Source organism: Helianthus annuus, chromosome 14, assembly GCF_002127325.2.
Source record: "Helianthus annuus cultivar XRQ/B chromosome 14, HanXRQr2.0-SUNRISE, whole genome shotgun sequence".
Lineage (NCBI taxonomy): Eukaryota > Viridiplantae > Streptophyta > Magnoliopsida > Asterales > Asteraceae > Helianthus > Helianthus annuus.
This window is the reverse complement of record NC_035446.2, coordinates 27581753-27589486: the sequence shown is the minus strand read 5'-3', so window position 1 is coordinate 27589486 and position 7734 is coordinate 27581753.

Below are 7734 nucleotides of genomic sequence, written 5' to 3'. Positions count from 1 at the left end.
AAACATTTTCCGAAGTGCTTCTTACCGTAGGTTTTACATTCGGGTTTTGCCTCCTTTGGCTTGGACTGGTTATAGTTTGAACCTGTCTTACCCTTTTTATAAGCCTTATTTGGGGTATCATCGCACCTTCACTTATGATCCTCAATGCACGGTCCACAACGTTGTTTACGGCTATATCTATCATAGCCTGTAACTCGGTGCCCGTTAAGTTTAGTCTTGCATCATCATTCTGATCAACTGGATGATTGTGAGCTTCAGAGGAGTCAGCCATGGTGAAGCTTTGAAGGCTACAAATCAAGAGGTAATAATTTGCTTAATTATATAGGATTGTCGAGTTTGATGATTTAATAGCCATGGTGCAAATAAACCATAAAGGCCAATAGATAGTATTAGATTTATTTGATTATGTTTTGCCTAAGTTTTTAAATAAACCATCTTTGGCGTTTTAAACGGAATATAATCCTTCATATTTATTAGACAGGGGACATAAATCACGACTATTAATGTCGTACCGACATTTTATAGCGCAAGGGCTTGTTTCAAAGGACCTTTTGATGGCACAGAGGCCTTGTCACTTGGGAAATTTTAAAACATAATCAATGATTCCTTTGGATCGGAAAATTTCATAGTTCATTGTCTTGACAAGAAGTAATGAAATAAAACTATCTTTTTCATGTATACATCTTTGCCCGTAGGTATACATCCCAGATGGATGTTTAGATGAGTACATCATGTTTGACGTTTATTAGCCATGATTCCTATTGATCATTTAGGCTAAATGAAGGGTTGGAAGATTTCTAATATAAGGATGACAAGTGAGATATCATCGCATCACCCATTGTCAGGAGTGTTAACACGTTTTCAGGTGTTTAACAAGGATCTGAATCTCTTTAAACAGGTCTTACCATCGTAGCCAGGTCTTTAATGACATTCAAGCTAGGTTATACCCTTTGAGACTCTTTTTAATATAAATACTGGCAGGAAAGTAATGATATTTATTTTATTCAGGATTTTTATTATAATTATCATGGATTTAATTAAAATATAACTATTGCACAAAAGGCCAAGTCACAAGGGCAATTATAAACCATGATTTTGTAGAATCAAGGTATTTAGGCTTGAACGTTGTTCAGTGCCTTTTCTTGACAGAGAGTTGTAGGATACGACTGTCTTTTGTCTTATATGACAATGAATATGGCCCGTAAGCGTTATATCCCTAATGGATGCTTAAATAAAAAAATGAGAAAGGATTTCGGGAGAATCCAGTATAAGGATGATTTATGCAATTTTATCGAACCACGCCTGCCAGGAATGTTAACATACTACAGATGTTAACAAGGATTTGAATCTTTTGAATAGGTTCTACCATCTTGGCCATGTCTGAAATGATACCTAGGCTAGGTTTTACTTTTAAGATTCTTTTTAATATTTAAAGCAGAACAATCCTATTGAGATGTTAATAAGGATCTAAATCTAATTGAGGAACTACCATCTTGGCCCTGTCTTAAAATGACACCCGAGCTAGGTCTCGTCCTTTTTAGATTTTTGTCATTTTATTATAATGGTAGATCTTACAAAAGGAATGTTATTTTAATTTATTTCATATATTATATTTATATACAAAGATATAAATGAAATTTAGATAAAACATCCCAATGATTTTTAAAGGAGGTACAGAATTGCCCTAAGCGGGACTTGAAAGAAATGATGATGTCCACAAAGGGACTGAAAGATAAATATGTCCTTATAAGGACTACTAAGGAAACGATCTTCAGCAAAAGGAGTTTCTTCTTCATTTATTTCTGAATGCTTTCTCCTTGGTTGCACGTTAATCCTAGTCGCAGTACGAAGCTCGGCCTTCCCTAGGCTTTAAATGGGGAGAATTTCCATTACGGCTTCTTCGCTTGGCGACATATCAAAAATATATAGAATTGAAAGCAATAATTCTCCGAATAGAGATGAGAGTATCCCTATGTTAAGTCTAGACTCAGAAGGTCAAGGAATGTGCTACTGTGTCATTGAGATTAAACACAAAAGGCTAGTATTTAATTCACTCAATGTTGGCTCTGATACCAACCTGTCACACCCCTATTTTCCACGTGTCACCGGTGGGCCCGGTGGGGAGTATCGTGACGTAGTTAATATCATCATAGTCAAACAACACAATTTAAATGCACAGCGGAAGCAAAAGATAAATATATTACAATCCGATATAATGAGTAATATCAAGTATTACAAATACGGAATGTAAAGGATCCACAGGCGGATCAAAATAAAGAGAAAACTTTGTTTAACAGACTTCAGGCATCTAAGCTTGCGAGACTTCTATTTGATGCTAGGAGAGACCAGCCTATTACGCGTAGCACCTGCACTTAGTCTTTTTGGGAAAATACGTCAGTTTTCACTGGTAAATAGAATTTAACTGGCTCATTTTTGAAAATGTTTTAGTAAATTGATTTGAGTGCAAACGGCACAAAACTTTTTATATCTTGGGATAATTATTTGAATATAATACTTGTAAAGAATTACATGTTTGTTATGCGTTCAGTTTGCCCGGTTCGTGCCGGGTTAAAGATTAATAGACACACCACATGATATAGTCCCGCGGCGGGAAACCAGCGGTTATACCTTAATAAATGTAAATGCACTGACGGGTGTACGCCTACACCAGTGTGCTAAGGTCGTGGCCATTCAATGAATGATGCCAAGGATATCCGGGACATGGTCATTAAACTCCCAAAGGCGTAAAACAGACAAAACAAATTTTTAAACGGGTTATCATGATAATACTTAACCACCAATCGATTAAGGTCAAATGCCCGACCAAGCGGTATTTTGTATACCGTACCCCAAGCCCGTATAAGGGAAATAAGTTAAAAGTATTTACCTGAGCAAATTTATACAATTTATCCCAGCCATATACCACCAAGCAAGTACAGATAGCTTTTACTGGGCTCCTAAATCTGGAACGAAGGTTTTTAATAACCTATTAGATTCCTAACGGGTCTTTAATTAAACCTAAGCTTAGACCGGTTAGTTTTTAAAGGAGGATACGGTTCAATACGCATGATTATGCGAAGACCGGATTAGAATGTGGTTTAGACCCGACAAACTTGTATACTTGTGTAATAAGGGTAAACTAAACACATTCTGGATTTTGAGATAAAAATGATAAGGTTTGACCCGTTTCGGCTAATTTATGCAAACTAGTTACATAAGCCGATCCGTACACGAAAAGTGCGTAACAGGTAACCACAAGAGTCATGAACAAGTTTCCTAAGTCAATATGCCTTAAATATGTTGTGATATCAGTATGATACCTTCCATTATGCCTAAAACGAGTTTAAGACCAATTTATGCCCTGAAGGGGTATTTTAGTCATTTTAAAGGTTATAAGAGAGGCTTAATATAAATCTGTGTTTCAGGTCTGGTATAATCAGTAAAAATACTTAATTTAATAAGTTATAATAGTAGGGTATCATATATATGTGAAATTTATTAATTATAACCATACTATGCACCGTAGGGGCATTTTGGTAATTTCACATAGGCTTAAAATGTCAAAACTGAAAAGCTGAGTTTAAAACTTTTCCTTACTGTTAAAATATAAAAATTTACTGATTATATCAGTAGGCATCAACCCTTATATGTTTAAAATAGTTTTGATACATACTATGCGTTAAAAACGCTTAAAAGGCGATTTGGAGCCATTTCCGGGTCTTCAAAGGAAAGCTGATGTTTTTATTATTCCAGAAGGCTCAAAATATTTTATTTATCATATTATATCAGTAGAAAAAGGTTTGGCATCAAAAGGATTTGTAAAACTCATTTTATAGCCCGAAAGGGCAAAACCGACAACTACCGAATCAAGCTTAGAACCCTATGTTATGCTCAGCCTAAAAATAAATAAAAATCTATAAAAATCCCAAAATATTATTTTATATCAGTAGGTAAAAAGTTTGGTATCAAAAATTGGGTTTAGATAGGATATACGCTAATTATGCCGCTTAATTAAAAAAAAAGCTTTTCATTTATGCTAATGAGCATAACTCCTAATCTAGATCTCAAACTGATGTCAAATTTTAGGGACAAGTTTATAAATCAGTAATAAAGATTATTGTCCTCTCACATTTTCACAATTCTCGTTTTAGGGCCAAAAGGCATAATGGTCAACATTTAGGCATTTAACGGAAACATGCATGAACTAGGATTTCTATGGAACCAAGTTGTATAACCTTGGAGGGTTATACTAACTTATAATATGGTCCTAATGGAATCCTAAAGCATATCTAAACTAAGCTAAATCGGGCCAGAACTGAAAGTCAAAGCAAAAGTCAACTTTTGCGACTTTCGGTTCCGAACCGAGCCTATACTTAGAATTGTCGGGTTGAATCATGCTTAGGCATATTCAACTAATATTTACCAAGTTATTAAAGTGAGAAAACTAATTTTTATGGTTTCTTATATTAATAGTTATGAATTTAATTAAAATTAACCCGTTTGACTTTTATTTGACCCGACAATTTAACTAACTAGACATGGTAATTAGGAGGTGCTCCCTTAAGGGTTTAATACCTACCTAATTACGATCATGTAGCCATGTTCGTTGCGAACCATGGCTCAACCGTTTGAAAGTCAAAGCGTTTATCGAAAACGCTTGACTTTCGGTTATAACCGCTAAAAAATTAAACTAAGCATGAAAGGACACTTACAAAAGGTCCAAGCAAGGAGGGAGTTGATCTTCGATGTTCAGGTATGAAGCACAAGGGCCCCAACATAGAACAATTAGATCAAGGTGTGAATGAGAGCAAAATTAAGAGGGGTATTTATAGGTTTTTGAGAAATGTTAGGATCGTTTCTCGTAAACCGTGATTAAATCTGAGCCATGGGCAGCCCCTAGATTGAAGAAATGAGAGACAAGAAGCAAAACCACAGCTGGTTTTTAAAATCTGGTGTTGGGCATTGGTATACGGACCGTAACGTCCTGTATACGGTCCGTAAGGACCTGGTCTGCACATGGAAACTTTCATTAGTTGACAGTTTTGGCCCCTGCACTTCCAAATGCCATTCCCGACGCATCCAAGGCCCGTTAAACCATTTTTAAGGCTCTACAATGATGCCTAAGCATAGAGAACATAAAACATGCTCAAAAATATGCCGGATGTCGGTTCGTTTGGTCGTACGGTCCCGATGTTCGGCTAATTACGGCGAAACACGGACGGACGCTAAAAACGATCCAAATTACGTGACGAATGGAATTTTATCAAGCCAAACACTAAAATAAAATATTTTAGTGCTTACATAAAGTTTTGGGTGTCCGGGGATATTCAGAATGCAAGATATGCGCGAAAATGCACTTTGTGCACTTTTTGACACTTTTAGTCCCTGCATGACGTAAAAGTTTATTTTTGCGCACCAAACACCTCTAAGCCTATATCTAAGCTATATAAAGGATAAATAGGGTATGTTTAACTCATGGAAATATTCCGGAAGGTTCGTTACCATACGAATCGACCTATTTTTGTAGTTTGACGCAATTAGTCCTTTAATTGCGCAAAGTAGCGTGGAATGTCGTTTAATGACATCCAAGCCTTCCATGGCACATAATAGGCATTCCCAAGCATATGTTTAAATATTACCATGCTCCCGTTCACTTAAATGGTCATCGAAAGGCGTAGATTCAAAAGTTGGCGCTTTAGGCCCCTCTATTGCGCAAACTTGCGCATCTCATCATTTAATAGCATTAAAGCCTTATATAATCCATATTAGGCATTCTTGAAAATATTATTAAACATCACGATGCTTCGGGTTCACTAAAAGGTCATTCAGAGTTGCGCGTAACTTTACTTATAGGCATAAAAGCCTTAGTTGGCCAATAATTGGCATTCCCGAGAGTATAATCAAATATCATGAAGCTCCCGGTTTGTTAAAAGGTCACTCAGAGGTAAGAATTAACATGTTGACGCTTTTAACTCTTCATTGCGCAAACTTTCAATTAATTACGCAAACGGCTACACTCGATCGCCAAGTGGCTCATTTGTGAATATAAATATCGTGAGAGGTTATTTAGAAACTTATTTTAGGTATGTTAACACTTCCAGTCCTTTCATAATCAAGGTTTTCAATTTTTCGAAAAATTAGTCCCTAAATTTCAATATTGGACTTTATTAGGGTTTATTACACGTGTCAATACATCATTGAACGTGATTTTATGAGGTGTTACACCTGCTTATCACCCTAGTCGTACATCTTGTCTTTTTGCGTGAGGGTGGTTAGCGGTTGAGCTATCTTTGAGAAATTCTCAACAAACCGTCGATAATAGCCCGCTAAGCCCAAAAATTGTCAAACTTCAGTTGGGGTTTTGGGGGCTTCCCAATTCTTTATGGCTTCAATCTTGGACGGGTCTACATGAATGCCCTTCTCATTCACAACGTGTCCAAGAAATTGTACTTCGCGAATCCTGAATTCGCACTTTGAGAACTTTGCATAAAGTTTCTCTTTCTTCAGTAGCTCCAAAATGGTTCTGAGGTGTTGCTCGTGCTCTTCTTTCGTCCGTGAGTAAATCAGGATATCATCGATAAATACAATCACGAATTTATCGAGATATGGTTTGCATACGCGGTTCATCAGGTCCATAAATACCGCTGGCGCGTTCGTCAGTCCGAATGGCATCATAAGAAACTCGTAGTGCCCATAATGCGTTCGGAATGCAGTCTTTGTTACGCTTTCTTCTTGTATCCTTAACTGATGGTATCCAGATCGGAGATCGATCTTGGAATAGTAGCTTGATCCTTGCAACTGATCAAATAAGTCATCAATCCTCGGTAGTGGGTACCGATTCTTGATAGTGAGCTTGTTCAGTTCCCTGTAATCGATACACATCCGCAGAGTTCTATCCTTTTTCTTCACGAACAATACTGGAGCTCCCCAGGGTGAGAAGCTTGGCCTTATGAATCCTTTATCCAGCAACTCCTGGAGTTGTGTAGATAATTCTTGCATTTCGGATGGAGCAAGCCGATAGGGTGCCTTGGCTACAGGAGCAGCTCCTAGAACCAAGTCTATACGGAATTCGACTTGTCGTTGCGGAGGTAGTCCTGGCAGATCTTCAGGAAAAACATCAGGGAATTCCTTCACCACAGGAATGTCTTCGAGTTTCGGCTCCTCAGCCTTCTTATCTACAACGTGAGCTAGGAAAGCAACACATCCTTTCCTTAAGCACTTCTGTGCCTTCATGCAACTGATGATTCGCAGAGGCGCGTCTCGTTTTTCTCCATGTATGATGAGAGTTTCATCATTCGCCAAAGGGATGCGAATGATTTTCTCATGACAAATAACTTCAGCTTTGTTCTTGGACAACCAGTCCATTCCGACCACTACATCGAAGCTACCCAATTAAATAAGTAAGAGGTCGATGCTAAAATTTTGTTCACCAAGTTTTAATGAGCAGCCTCTAACAACTTTGCCCGATTCAACAAGTTTACCATTGGCTAGTTCTATGGAGTAAGGAATGTCCAATCTACTAGACTCTATCCCAAGCATACGTTTAAATTCCACAGACATGAAACTATAATCGGCACCAGTGTCAAATAATATGGATGCAAAGTGATTGTTAACGAGAAACGTACCGGTGACCACGTTAGGGTCCTCGCGTGCGTCCCTTGCTCGAATCACAAATGCTCGAGCCTGAGCGTTGTTTCCCCCTGGGAAATCTTTCACGAAATGATCCTTGCTTCC